At 37.8% G+C, this 22373-nt stretch overlaps 1 long non-coding RNA gene across 1 annotated transcript; it reads left to right on the forward strand.

Annotated features, from left to right (window-relative positions):
• The first annotated feature begins 2661 nt into the window (after window positions 1–2661).
• On the forward strand, window positions 2662–20656 carry LOC132078802 (uncharacterized). Its single transcript, XR_009419297.1, has 3 exons — window positions 2662–2728; window positions 4244–4284; window positions 17746–20656. It is a non-coding gene; the product is annotated as an uncharacterized LOC132078802 (long non-coding RNA).
• The last annotated feature ends 1717 nt before the right edge of the window (window positions 20657–22373 follow it).

Here is a 22373-nt window from a genome sequence, read left to right on the forward strand (position 1 = left end):
GCTGCTATTATTTGGACTACTACAACCAGTCATGCAGGGAGCACAGCAAAGCTTTCACTCCTCTAGTAGCTCTAGGATTTGTAAGGCAAATAATGAACTTTTACTGGAAGAAACTCATTTTAGTTTCATGAATTTCCTGCCCTCAAAATCCAATTTCTGTGGTTTCTTATATGTTAAGAATAGTCACTTCTGTCTCTGCTCATACTTGATTACCCTAGCAAGGGTTGCCTACAAGGAGGAATATATGAGATAATGTGGTGGTATGTATAAGACTCACTTAATAATTTAGTGTAATTGCTAATTGATCTCATTATTCAATTAATGCTGAAAGGCTTGTGAAATTTGGCTTAATTTTCCTGCTCCCAGGAGCTAAATTGATAGGAATGTTTTTTGTTGCCAAGAATCATCAATATTTACAGACTTGTATATTCACAAACATCTGAGAGGTTTTAGCCTCAGAATCCTTCTGCTCTATTGTTTGCTCTTTCATCTTTTTTCAAACATGGAGAGAGTGATTGATGTTTGGTCTGCAGACACTAAAAATAAAATACCTATCACACTCAACTCTCATTCTAGAAGTTAAATATAATTTTGGCTGTTGAAGTGCCCTTCAATGAAATAAAAAAATTCAGTTAATATCCTTGTGCAAAAAAAAAAACCCACCACAAATATCTTATTAGCCTGGTTGTTTTTCTCCTGCGTTGTAGCTCTTTTTGCAACAAGTAGTACCTATATGGAGACACACAGATAGGATATTACTGAAAGTGCCTTTCTCTTGTCTTGTAGACAATATACACTTTAGATTTTTGAGTTAACATTGAGCTCTTAAACCTCAATGCAAGCTTGATAAACAGATCATATAAAATGCCATGTAGACTAAAAGTCTAAATATATGAAGCATGTTGTAAGTAGGTTAGAGTAATGAAGATAAATTACAGGAACACTTGTGTAAATTCTAGATGAAGGGGAAGTTGAAAAGGTGTTACATCAGTTGCTGTCTTATTATTTTTTCCTTTCACTCTTATTGCCACCAAGTCAAAACTCCCAGTGACTAAACACTAGAAACTGTTTTCTTAATAGCCATTGTCCCAGATAAGAAGACTCTTGCTCAGCAACAAGATGAGCATACAATTGCAGTTTAATTGTTCTTTTCACCTCTGAACTCAAGGAATGACAACTGTATTTCTGGTGTACTTGAGTGAAATGACTTTGGTGGTAAGCAAGGAAGGAAACTCCCTGCAAAAGTGTGAGAAAATTAGCTACACTTTTATTTTCCTTGAGAAAGAAAATCTAATTGCTACAGGCATCATAAAGAGATGGAGAATAGAGAGAAGCCTTTGTAAATACACTGGGAAGAATGATTTCAGTGGGAATCCATTATGTGAATGTATTGATGAAGATAAATGAGTATCCATGGAAAAAATCCATTGCATTTATCAGAATCAAACACAGCTTGAATCTAAGATGTGTCAACTAGTAAAATATACTACAAACTCTGTTTTATGTACAAGTAGATATGAGTGTATGGGTCTGTTTAAAAGTGGTTGCAGTTACCCCAGGTAAGGACATTTTATTGAGCAATTAATGAGAATTAGGTGATGAAAACTACTGACTACCAGCAAACCACGTGGTACATGCAAAGTAATTTGAGGAAGATCATACCAGACAGCTGACCTCACACTCTGAACCAGTAAATACATTAATTACTTTCTACTGTCTCAAACATTTGTAAGCTACTCTATAATAAGAGCAGGACAAGAGGAGCATGCTATGAGAGAGAAAAACACATTCAAGCATTACTGGCTTCTGCTGCTGAAGTCCTCATTAACCGGGGTGCAACAGAAATGAATGGAAAGAGAACATGGAGAGGAAAGGGCTGGGATGGGGCTCAGAGAGGGGTTGTCTCCAAAATGCTTGTTTGTGAACATAGAGGGTGCTTAGGCTGTGAGCTGGTACATCTGTCTTGTGTGTTAGAGATCATTGGCAACGAGCTCTCACTTAGAGCTGCCTCTGCAAGGGGAAAGATCACATTTTACCCTGATGCCTATTGACATATCAAAACCAATTAACTTCCCTCTACATATACTATTTTATGCTTAAGTTAAAATTAATTTCCTATTATTACAATTACATTTCACTATTTATAGACTTAAGTTCCTCACTGAAACACTTCCACTGTTTTGACTGCCAAATAAATTTATTTAAGATTATATGTCAACTAGTAGTATAATCCTAATTATTGCAGAGCTTCATGGAAAATTTGTTTTGCAGTTGAGAAACAGAATTTGGCATGATCTTTTTCTTCCTACTATATAGAAAACATCTAATAATTCTACCTAGAAAGTCCACATTTAGATAAATGACCAGCTGATCAGTTGAGAAATGTCTCAATGTGGATCAGATCTTCACAATCAATCATTTTTTTAATATGAGGACACTGCAAAATTACCTAATATCTCATATACTTTTGGGTGTACGGGTAGGGGGATAGAATATAAGAAAAAAAAGGTAGTGTAGAAAGTAATCTTACCCCTAAGGAGTTGCAGCTGGGCCAATTAGCCAAGATTAGGAATAGGCCTGATTTTAACAGGCTACAGCTGTAGCCAATGAGAAGAAGAGTGCTATAAAAGAGTGGGCTGGCTGAGAAGGGAACTGGGGTCTGTTGGTTGCTTTGTGAGGAAGAAAGAGTCAGTGCTTGGAGGAATTGCCCATGAGAAACACCAAGAAGGTATGAAACTTTTGTGATAAGGAGACAACAAGATAAGTGTGGAGCCCCTGCAATAAGATGACAATGTGGACGTGTTGTGTTGTTATAATTTCATTGTATCTCCCCAGCAGTAACCATGTATGAAATTTCACTGTGTTACATTTTAAATTATATTTCTATTGAAAATATATATAATATCAATATATTTATATTGCAAATTCTGTTTCCAAGGTGTTTCCATCCTTTTGAATGAATGTAGTAAAGGTACATTGTCCTAGAGTGAAACAGGAGCAGCATCTGATAACAGCTCAGCCTGCTTTACTGTGCTGTTGGCTTGTTCGAGAATTGGTGGAGCAGCTGGGGTGGGAGAGAACACAGGGACTTAGGATCTTATGCATTGTTTGCATCCTGCTGTGGAGTACATGCTGCCCATGCTATGGTGCCTGAGCTAGTTCAGATTTAACAAGTGTAGTGCTTCTCCTAGGTCCCAGTGTGAGCACACACCTTGGGCAGCTGCCTTCTCTGGGTGCTTAACAGAAAGTGCAGAGATGCCTGCACACATCCTTCCTCTGCATTTTCCCTCCTGCAGCCTCACAGGGTGAGATAACAGAAAGGAACTTGACAGAAGTTGGGATTTAAGCCCTGTAAAAGTGGGAAGGCACTGCTGCACCCCATCCCACCTGGGACTGGGAGTCCTTAATTGTCACAGATATGAGGCTGAAACTCATGGAAACCCCATAGCTGATGCTCCACGCTGTCCTGATCCTAGACATTTCTCATGTCTCCTTTTATCAGGTCACATATTTGGAGACAATGGATTTCCTAATTAAAGTTGACAGCTAAATTTAGAGTAGTTAATTAGTGGAGGCACCAGACTCACAGCCTGGGCACAGGTTCAAGGTTTGGAGGACACTGGTGTAGTTTGATTACAATGCTCCCATCAGGCAATAATGCCTGCTGCCGTGGGCAGAAATATGAGAGAGAAATTGACTGTGAGGTTGGAAGTGTATTCTGAGCTGAAAGAGAAGGTGAATGATGTCAATAACAGCAATAATCTCCCCACAGATTATTACAAGGAAGGAAATGATCCTTGGAACCGCCCAAAATTTCCTCAGTAGGCAGTGGCATTTGGGTGTTAGGTGCTTCTGAAAATCAGGCTATTTCACATTTGTATTTACATTCTCAACAGAAACAAAATCCATGCACATAACTATATTATACAATTGATTGTATGATTTATTTGTATTATATATACAGAGATATTTTTTCTTCTTATTAACAAGCTCAACATTAAAGAAATTAATTCCCCATGGAGAATAAATTAAAACAAAAACATCTAGAAAAGACAAAACCTATGAAAAGCAGATGGTGTCACATATAAAATGCCATCAATTTTTATGCATCTGTGTAAAAAGGTTGAGATATTCCCAGCTTTGATCTAAATTCTATTCATCAAGCCATCAAAATAACACAACTATATTAATGATTGCAACAAATGACTTTCTATTCATTAATCCAAACCCACCACCCTTGCAGCAGCAGAGGCTGGGAGGAACTGTGCATGCTCATATATTAAGGTAAGCCTGCAGTGGAACCTATTGCTCTTCACATCAAATGTAAACTTGTAAATTCATTACTTTTTTTAATGCTTTCTACTTCTGCTGCCACTAAACTTCCTTCCTAATAACTGATTTATATTTGGGCAAAGAGAAATATTCTTTAATGACTACCCCTGGGTCTAGTTTAACAAGGGCTCTTTAAGAACCTTTTGCCTTCACCTTTCAATTTTTTTCAAATGTCCTCTATCAGAGTCTGGACCATAATCTGTATTTGCTGTTTCTAAGCTCAGTGCTTTAATCACAGAAAAAAAAAAATGAATCTAATTAGCTTATATAGAAGAATGTATTGACAGGTGAAATATGTGGTCAAAATCAATTCACGTACCCCATATCAGCATTAGTACCTGTTCATGTACATGCATGTCAGAATTTATATCTGAGCTGAATTCCACTGAGCCCAGACCAGCTCCAGTGCTCCAAATCACATTCTGGTAGGTGCTGATATATCTTGTCACTGTCCAGCCCCAATTAGCACTGCTGGACTGAATCATATTGTGACAGTAGACACAGAAGTGAAGGATGCTCATGGGTTTAGAGTTGACAGTTAATGCCAGCTTAATCCCAGAGGTGGGGCTTGTTAAAGGAAATAGACTATAGCATTTTATCATTCAATTAACAGTATAGAAAGTAAAATATGCATATATGTAATGCAAAACTAGAGATTTTCTGAGGGTGAACTCCAAATTCTTATTGGCAAAGATACTATTCAAGTAGTGACACCATGGGTGTTACCAACCCTTCTCAGTAATCTTTTGAGTCAGTAAAAACTTTATAGCTACTGGACTGGCATGGCTCAGTACATCTGGTATGACTCATGGACATCATTACCTTCAAACTGATGAAAAGAAATCTTTCTTCCACTGTTTCTGTATTATTAGCTCTAGCAATTTTACAATAGTTTGAATATATTAAGCTTTACTTGTCCCCTGTAGTATAATATATTTATGCTGTTTCTGTCATTCAAAGTCCTGTATTGGGTCTAAAGGCCTTTTATAAAGTATGATCTACAACAATTGAAGCTGCAGACCTACATAATGCATATAATACTTTGTATTTAGACTTTTAAAAGACAGGGAAATACCTCACATATCATCAATTTTTTTCCTTTCTTTGGGCATGATATCAGCAGCTTAATCTATTTTTGTTAGGTTTTCTGTGTTGCTGTTCTGGTGGCCTGGAAAGGCCCAGGGATGGCCTTGGAGAGCCGACGCTTCAAAGGACGAGGAGAGACTTCTGATCTTGTCTCGGTCTTGGTGTTTATTAATTGTTTATCTAAAAGATTTTCTTTCAGCCCGACAGAGGTCTGCACAGCAAGTCAGCCATGGGCACACTCCCGAAGCCCCCGGGCGGTCACTTATCTTTATACCCTAAGTTACGTGTACAATATTTATCATTTTTCTCCAATACTTTCTACTCTTATTAACCTGTGCACTTCTAGTAACAACCAATCCCCAAGTGCCACCACCACCACAGAAGATGGAGGCCAAGAAGAAGAAGAAGAAGGACAGGACACGCCCCAATTCCTCCATCTTACTTCTTTAGACCCCCCTGTACCAAAATCCTAAACCCTGTGTTTTACACTTTAACTAACTTATCCCTTCACCATTCACCCAGTGAATTCCTCCCAGTCCTCATACAGGTCTCATCTCCTGTGTAGGATCAAAGTCCAGCCACCAGACACTTCTGGCAACATTCCAGGATTCCCGAGCCCCCCAAGGGTGGTCTCGGCCTCTCTGCACCTCCATCCTGAGGTGCTGAGATCCCACATATTTTGATACCAAGTTCTGCTGCACACAGGTGTTATTCTGGGTATCTATGGGTTTCTTTCTCTCTATATATAGAAAAAAATTGGATCATAGGAAGAACTAGTAAAAGAATAATCAGATACTCAGCTATTTTTAATAGAAGGAGGAACTGTGGAATATCTAATCAGGGAAGTTTCATGACATTCCACATAAAATGGAAACATTTCAAATGAAAGCTGACTAAATGTATTCATTACCACAGTCTGCCTGCGTGATTGGATTTTGCTGCAAAATAGGTAGGATGACCAATCCTGGGTTTTTACAACATTTGTTTCAAGTGGACTTTTAGTGGACTCAGGGGAATGACTGGTCATTTTCCTATGAAGGCTTACCCTCCATGCTGTGTTACATGTGCAAGCAGAAGTACATGTTCACATTTACATGTTCAAACTCTATGAAGACTGGTCCTTAAACAAATTGTCCAAGGACACAGACTGAATCAGTAAATCATGTAAATCACAATTTACTTACATATTGGTCACTTCAGTTTTTGTATGCAATACTGTAGTCATATACAATAACAGAGTTCAATGTTATGTTAGAGTGTGCCTAATTTTTTCTTTTTGTCATTCATCTCTGAGATTTTAATGTCTAATTCTCATCACATTTAAAATAGAAAACTTACATCTCTTTCTGCAGTGTGATTGTAGCTCTCTTATCATTCCCTCCAGTATAATGTCACAAGGAATTTTCTTCTGCTTCATGTACAGTTTAATTTCCTTTTTAATTGGAATTGTGTAGTATGGTGTTTGTCAGGAATCTCCACATTTACATTTTTATACCTGCACGTATTTTTGGAACAAGAAAAATTAGAAGTCAGATGAGTGCAGATATTATCTGACTGGGAGATCTTTAGTTATTAAACTCTGATTTTCTATATGTGACTGTTATATTTTGCTAAACTCAAAATTCTAAAGAAAGCCATTACCCTGGCTCTTTCCTTGGTCAACATATAGTAAATTAGACTTGCCTCACTTTTCTGCACTGACTGAATGAACCACACTCTAATGCCATATCTCAAGTAGGTTTGACAAGCTGCTTTTATGTTAAGTTTTTTTTTACCTGAATTACTCTATATATAGAAAGTAAAATTCAAAAGATGTTTAATTAAAATCTGCTAAATGCTAGGCATAGCTCAGCATAAAATTACGAGTCTTGTATTATTTCAGATCTTGAATAAAACTAGGAAGATCAGTCTGGGTGCTGATGTGTAATGCTCCTTTTGAGCAAACAAGGAAATCTGACACATGGGTTTAACCTTGAGAAAAAGGAGAGCAAGAATGGCAATGTTGTTTACAGCTCTGTAAAATTATGATGCACTTAAGCTAAGCTCTGTTCCACTAACATACTTCCTGAGTTACTCATTTTACTTTGTTCACTAGTCAGGGGAGGCACTAGATTTGAGTAGAACATCTACAGCTGGTAAGAGAGAAGAAAGTAAAAGAACCTATTTTTACTTGTGAAATGCAAATCATTAACTAAATAATTAATGCAGTGCAGTCTAATTTCTTAGTCCAGGACATCAGCTTTTATAACTTGTACAAAATCTGAAACACATCAAGCTTTATTTTTGGAATTAAATACATGTGTTAATTGTAGCTTGCAGATTTTATAACTGGATGAAATTCCAGTATATTCATATGAAAAACAAAATATTGATATTCATAATTAAAAATGTAATTAGTTTTCTAGAACTTAAATAAAAACTTACTTACATAAATAATGAAAGAGTTTAGGTTCCTAGGGTGAAATTTATAATGCAGTGGGTGCATGCAACTGTATTTGCATGGAACTATAATTAAAAATCTGTCTTAATGAGGATAAATTAGAAGACTTTGATTATGTAGAAATGAAAAAAAAATTAGTACACCAGAAAAACAGAAGAGACTTTATTATTAAGTTTCTTCTCTGGAAGACATTATTAGCAAAAAGTTGTCTTTTAAAATAATGATGCTGTAAATGGTAATTTGAGAAAAGAGCATATAATTTTTTTATGCATTCAAGTATAAAGTAATTCAACAGCTCCTGGTCAATTCTGTTAAAGTGCCAGCGTGGCAGGAGGATAACTCATGGTCCAAAAGCCATATCCATTGTCCAGAAGGATCCATTAACTCTCAAATTTCCTCAAGGCAGAGAAATTCTTGGTGACCTAGTGCTGCTGCTGTGACTCTACCACAGCAACACTTGCATCCTGTATGTGTGTTGGATGAGTAAGAAGGGTTTACCATAGGAGTCTGTGTGTGTCTACTGATTACTGTGTGAAGGCTCTTGGCAACAAGGGTAAATTAGCATAAACTTTTAAACCTTCTTTTTTTTTTTTTGGTGAGTGTCAGTGTACCAGGGCTGCATGTCTCAACAGCGGGAGGATCAACAGGGCATGTTGTATGTTATTCTTGCACTGCCTTTTCATGTCTCTATGCCAGGACCAAAGAGTAAGACTGTCACTCAAAACATAAGATGTGGTGGTCCCACTGACAGGGAGAATCAGATCTTGCATCTGAGGGCACCTGGTGAGCATTATTCTTCAAAGGACCAAATCCTTTACTCACCGCGTATCTTGTAAACACCAGAGATAGAACAATGGTAATTCTAGGGTTGGTAGGGAAGGTAACTCTGGGAAGTGGCCCTTCTTTGTCCTCACAGTTCCACTCTATGGCTATGTGGGAGATGTGTTGGTCTAGTTTGTTTAAACATGCTCTGGGAACTGTGTGGTAACTGGACCATTACCTGATGCTATTGTCACATAGCAGAGTTCACAGTCAGGGCTCTGCAGGCCTTCTACTCCTGTGATTTCTTCACATTCTCATGTCACTACTCGGTGGGTTTAGCTTCCGGAAAGATACTAAGCATAAGAGAGCAGGGGAAAGATCTCTGAATATACAGCCCCTGTGCCAAGATCCACAGGGACTACTTTTCCTCTTTTACTTTTTCTAATGTCCTAATATTCTGCTTGCTTCATACTCAAAGAATTCCTAATTAAATGTGCACAAATTCTTGGAGTTCTCTGGCTGTTGTCACTCTCCTCTTTGGCCTTGATCATAGGCAACTCAGTCCCATTTAATTCAGCATAGCTGCATAAACTTGGTGTGTACTCCTAAGCAGACTGCCAGGTTGTGAGAGAGCTGAGAGAAAGCACGTAGCCTGGAGCCATGTGAGATAAGAAAGGTTGTTGAGGTGGGGATGGGCAGCAGTTCAAAGATTCAAGAGGAAAAATGTTGACATAAAAAGGCATAAAATCCTAAGAAAGAAAATTAAGACTAGGAAGTTGCCAACTCAGCAACATCAAAGGTCAGCCCACTCCAAGGAGACCAATCCCATGTGTCTGGGAATTGCTTGTCCAGCAAAGACTCACTGGGTGTGCTGAGCCTATTAATGTCTAGTCCAGTAGTCCTCATCAGCCCTGGCTATTTATTATGTCTATTAGGAAACAATTGTTTCCTAATAGACATAACAAATATGAGTTTCTTTACAGGTGGCAAAATTTGCCTGATTAAACCTGTGAGGGCAATTAAGGAAGTTTACCCCTACCTTCACCTTTTTTTCTCCCCCCAAAAGCTCTCTTGCTAGAGCAACTTGTTTGTCAAAATCTTGTCTTCCTCCTCCAAATACTGACTGCTTATTTGGGGTTGAGCAACAGACTTTGAATCCTCAGTTTTACTTCAGGAGATGAAGTCATTGCCTTCCTAGCCCCTCAACCACACCTTGTCATGTTTTCAAAAACTTCTGGTGTGATTATGATGTATATATTTCAATTTTCTCTCTCTGTTAAAATTGTACTGGAAAATACTCAAGCTATAACCTGGGTAATAGTGCAAAAACTGTGATGAAATAGTTTTCTACTTCAATTTGTATCCAAAGATATACCAACTATATTTTTAAATGACACATTTGCAGAGAAGTTGCAAAACCAGGGTCAGTCTGTTTGCTAGATTTTCACAAAAGAAATTTAACACTGGCATGCTCAGCACTTTCTACTTAATTTTTTAAACAACAAATTATTATTTTGTTAATGTGCATTTCACAGTGAATGTCATTCAAGCTGGCATTTTTGTGATCAAGGATGATCTCGGATGTCACGTTGTTGATGAAGATAAACATGATTATTACATATACTTTGGGTACCTAAAGCAATTGAACCTGATTTTTGGTTAATATACCAGTCCACTCAGCTTGTCTTGGGGTAGGAAAAACATGAAGGAGGGAACATGTTTGAGGTCAGTTCTATTTCTTGTCATTGAGTAAAGTAAGTACACACTTGTCATTTCACTTGCTTGGGGAAGGCATAATCCCTGCGTGTTAACGGATTACTGAAGAGTGTTCCTTCCATTTCACAACCTTTACACCTCATTCATCTGTCAAAACACAAATCCTAAGAGTAGATAGGAGCGCAGTCTATGGATTCACTCTCATCCATCTTATTCTTTAATGAATGAGCAACAAAATATACGCTCAAGATCTAGACAGTACTGTATTCAAAATTCTGTATAGTTTACAAATGGGCACCTGATAAGGCACAGTACATGTAATAAATGAAGGCATGTGAATAGATGGGCTGGCAGGGATTTGTGATAGCTTACTTCTTTTCATGATAATTACTGTATATAATCTAAATCCCTAGGAATGCTTCCTTTGCAGGCCATTGTCAGCAGTCCTGAAAAATCTGTAGATTTGAATAGTGACCGTGAAAAATGCCTTTGAAAAACACACCATTAAAATCACACCATTCTCATTAATCAAGTGAGATTGATTAGTGAGAATGGTGTGATTTTAATGGTATGTTTTTCCATACCATTAATTCATCATTTCTTAGATGGGAAAGTATTATCTGCTTATGTGGATATGGAATGAGGAATTTAAATGTTATTGTACACACTCAACTACAGGAAATCTGCCAGTAGTATCTAAAGAAAGTGCACAGGATCATTAGTTTGTGCTTTTTATTTTGGGGACTTCATTCAAGTCTCAAGTCCCCATTTTTCATTGATAACTATCATTCACATTTTTCTTCCTTTTTGAAAATATGAGCTTTTAAAATTACCTTCTGGTTACAAACTAAGAGAAACCTCCTTAAATTAAAGAGGAAAGCTTCTGCTGTACTGAATGCCCAGTCAAAAACTTAGACATCTAGGGTTTGTATCAAGTTTTCTTAGACAATGACATCCTTCACAGAACAGAACCTACAAAAACAACAAAACAGAAGGTTATCCTGTGAGCCTAGCACATGCTAGAGAGAGTGATGGATCTGTGATCAGTATTTTTAAAGTTACTGTAATCATGTTACTCAAAGTCTGTAGTTGTTGTGCAAGAAAATATTGAGTAATGCAATCCTTCCTTCTAGGGGGTTCTGAACCTTTTTTATTATATTTTTTGCCTGTTAATCATGAAAATAATTGGTCTTTACTGAAAATGGTCTTTACTGAAAGTTGAGTTTCAGCAGCATGCTAGTCTTAGGTTTGGGTTTTTTATGGCTTCTACCAGCACAGCTAACCAGTGACATCCACAATTCATTGGTTTAGGCACTTTTTACCTTCACATATGAAAGCAATATCCTAATATATACTTTATATTAACCATAACTAACTGGTGTGGAAAACTAAGTTGTATTTCTACAGCTGTACCAGAAAAATGAAATTACTAAAAACTTCTTAGCGACTTTAAATTTAAAATACAATTTTCTCAAGCAGATCTGAATTTTTTAATAAGTTATCTAAGCTTCATACAAATGAAGACTACCAGAAGAAAATTAATGATTTAGGTTCTAAACTTGTGAGTGTGAATGTATAAAGATGGGTAGGAAGAAAGTTTCAAAGCAAAACATTCTCTAGCTCTTTGCTGGGAAAAGAAAAAGGACCTCCCACAGGTATTTTGCAGCTTGTGAAAATTTCTAGGAAACTCCAATACAACTACATCAATCCAGGTTGCTGAAAAAGCAACATACTTCATCTTTAAAGGAACAAGGACCTCTGGGTCAAGCATACCATGGTATGTTCATTTTCAGGCATTTATAGGACTTTATTAGGCCTTTATAGGAATTTTTAACTCTAATCTGAGTTGTAAAAAGACTAAAGCCTAGAAACAGAATCTCCATTTAGCTTTGACGTTGGGCTATTCACTGCCTTCGATAAATAATTCAAATCAAGATTTTGATCAAGAGTGTATTCAGAAAGTCAACAATAATTATAGAATGTACATGTTTCAACTAAATCTTCAAATGTCACTGTGGCAGTGTCATATTGAGTGGTGATGTAGACAGCTTCTTAATTGCTGTTTCTAGTTACATTTTGAGGCAAGATGTTGGGGATTTATTAGACCAATACTTCTTTATGTATATATGAGAGTTTGATTGCTGGGTTTTGGAATATATAACATACTTTTTAAATACTAGGAAAACCTTTTTTTTTTAATATCTCCATTCCCTTTAGCACAGTGAATTTCAATATTATGTTTTAAAAAAATCTTCTATGTGAAACTGGGAATTAACAAGTAGCCCAGCTATAATTAAGTGATTATTTTGGTGCAAACCCCATTTTTTTTTGTTTTGTTGTTGATCTGTATGTTGCACACCTCCAAAAGTTTAAAATGCTTCCTTAGGAGTGGTTGGTGGAAATTCAGAAGGGGCACTTAAGCTAGTGGAATGGCATGGCAGATACAGGGAAGAGCAATGATGGTTCTTGGTCAATTCTGTGCATGGTGAATGTATAAAAATCAGATCCTCAGGAGCACAAAGGTCTGATGAGACTGGTGATCAGGTTGGCAGTAAAGTAGTTGATTTTGCTAAACTTGGAGTCTCTGTGGGAAAGCTGTCTGACTACAAACCAGTAGATGTCAACGACTGACAGCCTGAGGAGCACAGGAGGATGGCTGTGGTCAGGATGCTCTTCTTCAGATTATATCATTTGACTGTCACCTGTCCTACCACCAAGTGTCTCTCAGAGGTTCTTCTAGCCTGTGTGCAGCTGTGACAGAGTGCCTGTGTCTCCCTGTCTTGGCTATAAGTTGCATTTTTGTTAATGACATAATCTATCTGGAATCGATTCCAAGCTATTAAATCTGCTCAGCATAGGCATGAGTGCTGTGGATCTGGCATTTCTTTCAGTCCTTTTGGAGATATCGCACCTCTTGTTGGAGGTGAAAATCTCTAACTAGCAGTAGCTCAACATTGTCTCCTTTGTCTGGAACAGGATATCTAGGAGGGATGGATGGCCTCCACATTCAACTTACCTCTAAGTTAGTAACTTTCATCTTTTAACTCATATCACCTTATTTTTTGTCTTGGGAATTGTAAATAAAGTCCTCATGCGTAATTTGACTGATTATTATGTTTAATTCTGGAAAATCCCTTGTACCTATGTTCTGTGCCTGTCTCTCTTGGTTAAGTTAATTTGTGCCATTAAATTGGAAAGTTAGCATGCAAAGTTTTTAACTTTCCTTCTATGAGATAAATATTGGAAAGTGCTGAGTATCCTAAACCATATTTAGCATGATTTTTAAAATCCTAAAAGATGGCACTTTGAAAGCAAAAGATGTATAAGAAACACAACATTTCTCTAAGTGCCTTTATGTGATAGTGCTCAGTGTCAGGATATCAGATTTACAAGATCCCTCTTTCAAAAAGGGTTAAATAATTTTAGCAATGACTTGTCAGCTCTATTTAGCTTTAAGTTTCAATTTCTCTGGCTATCAATATATTCCCTCCCTGTTGATATGCTATCACCTTCTGAAGGGTCTCACTGTGATGCACTTACACTTCAAATAATGACTGCAGACAGTGGAAGTTGGTGACAAATGATGTCTTTCAGAAGCTATATTGGAGAGAAAGCAGCAAGAGAAGAATGGCTAAAACAGTTATTCTTGAGATGACACTATATGAACCAGTGCATGTGTAGGTATAGACAGTAGTAATAGTAGACTGTAATTTTTAATACATTTTCATTGTCATGCAGGGAATTGTTGGTTAAATATATGTAGATCAAAGTGTGCTAATGCACTAAAAAAAAAAAAATTCGCGTTTAGAATCAGAAGTACATGTACCTTGACTTCTGTTGACTCCAGGAATTTAGTATAATATTGAAGAATGTGATAATTTGAATATTTGATGGGTTAATGATGTATGAATTTAATCAAGCAACAGCACAAAGAGGGATGGGTAACTTGGCTCTCAACTCATGTAGGCTGTTACTAATATAATCTTCTGATTCCTTTCCTGTGTTTGCCAATTGCACCAACAATTTGGCATGCATAGCAAGAAGTTATTATAGATTCTGCAGCAGCCTTCCTGTTGCATAGTACAGATAACACAAATCTTGTTAACAGTCTGACAAAATATAAATGGCTTCATAATGAACTGCCACCCTTTTAATATCTCCACAACTTCAGAAACGTTATCTGGCAACCGCAGGGGGCTAGAATTATGCTTTTAGAAAGCTGAAATTCACTACCATACTTGCACCTATCGTGTGCCCCCCACCCCCCAATGATGTTTTTCTTAGCACAAAACAATAATTAAGCTTTATCTTCTGTATCAAACACAGGCACATCCATCCATTTAATTATGATCATGTGGGGAATGTGATAAAGCATAGCTTTAAAAACTGATGATATTTTACTATTTTAGAGGAATCAGCAAAATTCTAACTCTTCCTAGTTTTCCATGCTTTTGTGACTGTGTTGGAATTATCTCGTAATCTCATGTGTGTCTCAACATGATGTATCCTATTGTGAGGTACAGGCAGGGTGGGGAGCACAAGCATGCTCACCTGGGAGGAAGAGCAGGAAGTGTCTTGGGAAGTGACTCACTCCACTGAGCACTGAGAAAGGCTCTAGAAAGGAAAAATAGGAAATCTGTATGGGAAGAAAGGACAGAACATTCTTGAGCTGTAGGGATGAGTAGGTGTAGCTGCTCATGTGCAGTCACTGTCTGCTCACTGGATGCAAGCAGGAGCAGCTGGAGGTGAACAGGACTGCAAAGTGAGGCTGCAAGAGCACCAGAAGGCTGTGGGACAGGAAGACAGGCGCTCAGAAAAGGAATTTATAATCTTATTCTCCAGTACCAGAAAAACAAGATTGGAAATAAAATTTTATTTACTTGGCTCCAAGTTATGAAGTGAAAAATATTCCCAAAGTGCCAAACTGACTTTTTCTTAACCCAATCTTTTTTATATGCAAACTATTTGGTCTGTAAGAAAAAGTAGTCTGGAGCCTTTGCAGTGGGATGTTGTGTAGGGAAAAAAGCTGAAGTAAGGGGTTGCAGATGCCCTACTTATTTACAGACCCTGGATTTCTTCCACCATAGAATGAGATTTTACAACAGGTTACGCCTCAGATCCTGTCATTTACTCACTTGCATCCTTTGCTTAACAACAACATGCTTTCAGCTTCATACAAACTTTAGTATGGCAGAAGGTGACATTGGTGTTTTAAGGATTGCTGTCTCTTGGGGAAGAAAAAGGAAGGATAACAGAGCTTGTGATGTTATTTATGGCAGACAAATTTTTTGTGAATGCTTTGCTGCTGCATAGAAAATGCTTTGAAAATGAGAAGGAATTCTCATTACTCTGGGAATAAAACAAACCAAAACAACAGAACAAAAACCCCCAAACTCCTCTGTCCTTAAGTATTTGATACAGAGCATGAGTTGCTGCTGTTTGCATGCAGTCTACAGTTATTTTCTGGTTTGGGCTGGATTCTGTGGCTTTACCTGGTGGAATAATTCCTCATTTTGAATTGTTCCACTGTAATCAATAGAGCTGGTCATGAGATAGTACTCAGTCAAAGCAGAAGTGCCAGAATCCAGTGACATTCTGGTTCTGCATGTGACTGGCCATCTAATTTCCAGATATTGTTTTGTAAAATGCATGGTGGGAGCTTTTAGAATATGTAAGAACCAACAAATACCAACAGGTAGCAATTGTTTTTGCTCTGAGAGAACACCTTTGTTTCTTTCTGAGTGCAGGTATTCATATGAAAAATAGCCCTTCAGCAAGCATTTATGTGAACAAAGCCCTATTTGAATGAATGCTCATAAATAAAGAATCATAAGAGTTGTAAACACGGTTGAACTGAATAGTCACTTTGCATTCAAATGAGTGTTAGCAAACACTGAGTGAAGGGAAAGCTGCTCTAAGAGGGTGGTTTTGCTCAGGGAATTTCTCAGCAATCACAGAAGGTGTTTCAGGCTAAGTTGTGAGGACAGAGTGGTCTGTCTTTGAGAAGTGTATAAAACAGTGTAGACTTCTGACCTTGAACAGCTTGGACATTCCTATTTTCTTCTGCTACACACTGGTAGAAAGCTCACAGGCCTGTCTGAAGTTATCAGCAGTGGATAACCAGCTGCAGGAACTGGAGAATCATCTAAGAGGTTCTGACTGTGAAATAGATGGGGTTTTGTCTAATGTGTGGCTGTGTCCACATCTGTGCACCTGCACTGTAGTTTTGAAGTTGGAGCTGAAGAAATGGAGTGAGAGTTGTATCACTTTAGAAGATGACTTATTAAAATATGTGTTTCAATTCTCCTCTAAGTAAGTAACATCTCTGGTAACTGTGTGGCCTTTAGATGAAAAGTGAGGAAGCATATCTCTGTTTCCAAGGAGACAAAAGCAATACAGATTATGAGAATGACAAATACTACACTGGATCTAAACAATGATTTTGACTCTTCACGAAGAACATCAATTTACCTTGCGTGTCCTACCAGATATGAAACTCCATGTGTTACATGTGTGATGTAAGCCTGCCAGGCTTCTCAGATTGGTTTCAAAAGGCCATGGCTCTGCCCAGTTTCCTGGGGCTGAATTGGTAGTGGTGAACCAGCAAACCAAAGGACAAATGATAGCCTTAATTACTTATACAGTTAATCATTGGCAGACTCCTCACCCCAGGTTTGATCCAGACTGATCAGTAGCCATCCAGGCATTGAACCCTGAACCTCAGTTCAAGTGCATTAATAGAGTCTGGAGATAATTTCCAATAGCAAAATGTGAATGTATTTGACTTAGAGAAAGATATCAGCAAAGTCTATCCCACATTGCTTATTTTAAAGGCCAGAAGATGGATAGGCTTTAGTGTGTGTTCCTTATTAGTATTAATACAGCCTTTAGCACCAGTCCCTTAACATCTCTTTTACTGGTAGATCAATTCCCAAATTACTCCTGCCAGAGAAATTGGTATCTGGCCAACAGCAACCCCAGCAAGACAATGGGTGATTTCAAGACAAGCATGAAATAATGGTCTCTGTCCCCAGCAACGTCCCCTGAGAAAACTTCCAACACATAGCAATTGACCATACCATAGGGAAGACCATGTAGTTCTGTGCATTTGCCATGCAATACTCTGGACATAATTTCTGTAGAATATAGAAATAGTATAGCATCAGAACCAGTACAGTACAGATATTTTTAAGGTTTTTTATGGCATTTATTCATCTGTAGGTTAACTGCTGCATGCAGAAGTACCCTAGGCAAAAGGAGCAAATATCTGTGGAGGTTTTTATACTAGAATTTATACTAGAAGAAGCTGGAAAGGTTTTATTAAGTGAGGAAAAAATTTTATTAAAAATATTTGTCAATATTTTGCAAATGGAAATGAACCTCTGTTATTTTTCTTCATCCCTTTGCAGGTGAGCAAAGAATTTCCATATCCAGCAAAAAAAAACCCCAAAATCCTGTGTATGTGCAAAACAGCTATTTGGTGTTGGCCTTGAACCAGCAGATAGAATAAGTGCATCCTGCTAGGATTGTGGAATGCTAGATTAAAATGTCCATCTTGATGTGAATAAGCCAGCAATGATGCTACTTTGCTCTACCAATAACTTCAGACTGTCTTGGAGGTTGACCTGTTTATGCAAGATGCTGAGAGAAAATATTGCACGAGTTTTCCTCTATCTCTTCAAGCAATGGTTACATATAACTATTTCTCAGTTAGCAATGAGAAGTGAAAGAATGCTTCCTGTAATTTAACCTCTTAATGTGGGTTTTTACTGTGCTGACTGATCTTGGGAGCTGTTTAAGAAGTCTCAGGAGAATGCTGTAAATGCACCAGCCTTGGTGACGCCATCACATGTGCAGGCATTGGAAGGCTTTTCCTTGGAAAGGTGCTGATATCATCTTCATCCTCAGAGGTTGTCCACAACAGCAGCAGCATGTGGAAGGTGGGCAGGTAGCAGCTCGGTCTGTGGGAGAGGAAGGCTTTGGGCTCATTTTGTGAGCATGTTGCACTTGGCGTCCCTAGAAAAACCTGACAGCACTGGCGGCTTCCAGGTCTTCTGCTGTCTGAACAATGGACTGGAAAATTTGTTCTCCTGGTCATGCCTTCACCTGTGTGTGGATGTAGTCAACATCAGGTTTTTTCTGTAATTTCAAAAAGGACCTCTGCACAACAACAAAGTTATTTCAGCAAAAATTGTTCTGCCTCACACTTCACATGATCCAGAATACAAACCTGTCTGCTGGTAATTAAATGTTGCGGACTTACTTTTCCTGTTTAGGGAAAGAAAGAATGTCTGTTATGGTCTAGATCCTAATGAGAAAAGAATATAATCCATTTTCCAGGGATACTCCATTACAAACAGGTATTTTTGTAGACAGAGGAGAGGGAGAGAGGGAATTTTTAGGTAAATTGAAGTTCTGACTATATAATTCCAGTCCTGTAATCTACTTGTTAATGAGATGACTCTGATCCAGTTTTAGCTTGCTGAAGTCTATGTTTCTACTAAAAATGCAAATAGAAGGAATCACCTTCTGAGGGTATTTATCCCTCTCCATTTTAAGAAGTCTGTGTGGCTTTGTTGAGGCAGCTAGTGTACATATAACAAATCTCACCCTGCCATATCTGGCCCCTTGGACTTGAAAGATTGGCAAGCTTAGCCGTTTTTTCCAACTATTAAGTAGCATTATGCTCTAATATTTTCACAAATTACTGTCTTGCATAATTACCCTCTTGACCTAGAGGTTTTCAAAAGAGATATTTTTGCACGTGCAGCAAGATGAGGTCCCTGAAAGAGTGAAGTCAGTTTAAAACTGCTGGCTACAACTTATTCTGAGAATATGAATGCTGCAATTGGAAAGCTGTTGACTGATGCCTATAGAGCTAAGTCACTTTTGCTATTTAAGTAAGTACTGCAATGAAAAAAAGCCTATGGAAAACATTTTAATCCAAACTGGTATATAGGATCTGGCTGACATCACCGTAAAGCCATGGATCTAGGATATGACAGCTACCAAATATTGAGAAATATCTTGTTTTCCTGTAAAGATGGTTCTTGCTCTGCATTACTAAACTGTGCTAATCTGTGAAACCAGTGTAAAAGATGGATTGGTTTTTTTATGTGTAAAAGTATGCAGAATACAGTCTGTTTGCTGTTCCAGTTTACAGACAGCTTTAGATTTCAATGATCCCAAAGCAAGACAATAATGCATGGGCACCTTGTAGTGCAGAATGATAGTTTAAAAACTATGCATTGATATTCAGTATTAAAAATTAAATGCTTCCTAGGTTCAAATTATTGATATCAGATTTTCATTTAGAACAGCAGGGGGAAAAACCCAAAACCGCAAACATGTTCAAACTATCCTGGCTTATCCTGGTTAAGTTGTCAAGTCACAGCAATAAAAAAGGGTCCTGCTTTCCTGACACAAACTTATGCTGCATCATGAATCATTCAGCATTAAAACAAATCAGGCATTGGATAAAAGTTAAAATTCATGCTGGGCTCTAATGGAGGAAGAGTAGTCAAACACAATTCCCTTTAAATTGCCCTTCTGTTAGAGACATTTAAGTAATTCCTGCACTTGTGCAGACATGATGGATCATGTTGTGTGCAAATGTTTGAGACTTTTTTTAGTAGGAAGCCTAAGGTTTAAAGCTTTTCACCCTTAGCTCACTACATGATACAACCTTATTTTACAATTTTTTTTTAATTCAATCAAATGCAGAACTCTTCAGAAAATTGTCAGTATTACACCAATATTTTTATGGTTTTTAGACATCAAACTAAAGTGTAATTAAAGCGAATCTCTTATTGGTAGTGTTTTGTTCTTGTTGTGATAACACACTTTGGAGGTCTTGTCTGAAGGCATTTCATAGTCTTTCTTCCCCACTGAAATCACAACCTCTCAATGATGTAGTTGGGTTGGAGAAAGATTAGAGCAAATCACATGTAATGAGTTACATAAACCCACCAAACTGCTGCTCTGTGTTCACAGGATTATTCTATAATGGATATAATGAAAATCAAATCAGATTTTGTTAGGAAAACAATACTATTAGTGCCTATAATAAATGATTCCCTGTATGTCAGATGTTTGTGCCTGAATTTGGTCCGTTTCACTAAACATTGCCAGTGATCAGATAAGTACCAAGGTTGTCTATTGATCGAAAGCCAAGTAATTGCTAGTGGTCTAGTGGTCATACTGGCAACTTGATTTTCTTCAGCAGAGTTTAGGGACTAAGCCTTCTGATCTCATACTTCCTTTTGTGAGGATTTAAGTATGATTGTATGCAGTGATCTTCTGTATGCAGGACTTCTAGGGAACTGACAACATCTCTCATTCCTTCTTCACGAGCTGTGTCATTGGCACATCTGTCTGTGTAACAGTTATAAAAAAGGAACGAAGCTTCATAAGCTCAACATAATTGCTTTTTGCTGTATCTTAAACTTTGGCTCAGATTCTTGGCTTTGTCTCAGAAATAGAAAAGAATCTCAAGAAGAGGCTCTGGATCATGGTTATTTGCTTCTATGAAGGTGAGAAATGGTCTTGCCTGTTTTTTCTGTCCATGACAGTGTTATCCTTCCCATATGCAGCTTCTGGGTTATGTTCTCTTCTTGGCTACAATGGTACAGAAGAGAAAATTTGAATCCATGCTTCCCAGCCATATTTGTTCATGGAAAAATCCAACAGAAGGGACAATATGCACTAATATGTGCATGTGCAGGGCCAGGGTAAAAGAAGGAATGCTCTGGCCAAGCTTCAGCAAGCCAAAGGAATATGCACAGTAGTAGAGAGAGGTTGGAGTTTCTCTCCTTTGAGCTAGTCTGTGTCAGCTGCCCAAGGCAATTAAGGTTTATAGCCTCTAATTGGGGCTGCAGTCACTCACTTGGCCTCCTGGAGAGCTCAGGGTGACACAAACCTGCCTGCTGGCCAGGGACGCTGCTGGGAGCTGCGCGTTCACCTGGGCTCCTCTGAGCCTTGCTGCTGCCTTGTCCTGTCCTGGACTGACTTCTTCCCACAGGAAATCCTGTCTGGCATCATTCCCAATGCTGTGACACCACCAGGGGTGAGCATTAGGCACCAGAAATTACTCGGCATCCATTGCTGGGCTCATCTTCAACGTGATAAGCATTGAAATAGCATTAGTGACTTGGTAACTGATAGGAATGCAGAAAAGTAGCTTTTGCAGAAACTCAAGAAGATTACCCATTTAGAAAGAAATACTCTTTTCATGAATGCATCAGAAGGAAATTTTAGCGTTTCACAAGCCAGCTGAATTCCCAAATCTCTGAGTGGTTTTGTCAATGGTACTCAGGGTAAAAGAGAAAAATACGTTCTTTTATTTATGATGTCTCCAATGTATATGCATTACTACTCTGAATTTTTTATCTTCCAGGTTAAAGTATATCAGTAGATTTCTTCTGTTTTGATAAACACTAACATTTGTTCAATTGAGAATTAGAGACTCTAAAAAGAGTGTTTTCATTAGATTTTCAATCTGTAGACCTGACTCTATTACAAAGAACCTTCTTAGAATGAGAAAGTGACTGCTTAGAGAAAAGTGTCATTTTTCTGCATTTGTCTATTTGATTACTATGGTCTACATCATTAAAATTCTGACAGAGTCTCATACCAAAGGAATTGAATAAATGCAGAGATATTAGCATGGCTATATTAAATTGCAGCCATTTTACATTTTGATTTTAGTGAATGTTTTATTAATTACAATGATATCATTAATTTTTCCTGTTGAGGCCAATCTATACAGCGTGCTTTTCTCCATCAAATGGAACTTGGGAATGCTGCTCTGTATTGTTTGACAAGAGCAGAGCTGTAAAAGCATAAATGTTTGATAACGTTTTGCAGGGAAATACATTTCTACTTAGCTGTTTTTTCAAAGTTATAATGGAAAAGCAATTCCCTGTTAAGTTATTCTTTTTTTGTCGCAAATAGCACACATAAGCTTGCATTGCCATTCCATTAACAGCATGGTTAAAAAGACTAGCTAGGTTGTTTTGGCTTTTTTTCTACTCTAACA

Source organism: Ammospiza nelsoni, chromosome 1, assembly GCF_027579445.1.
Source record: "Ammospiza nelsoni isolate bAmmNel1 chromosome 1, bAmmNel1.pri, whole genome shotgun sequence".
Lineage (NCBI taxonomy): Eukaryota > Metazoa > Chordata > Aves > Passeriformes > Passerellidae > Ammospiza > Ammospiza nelsoni.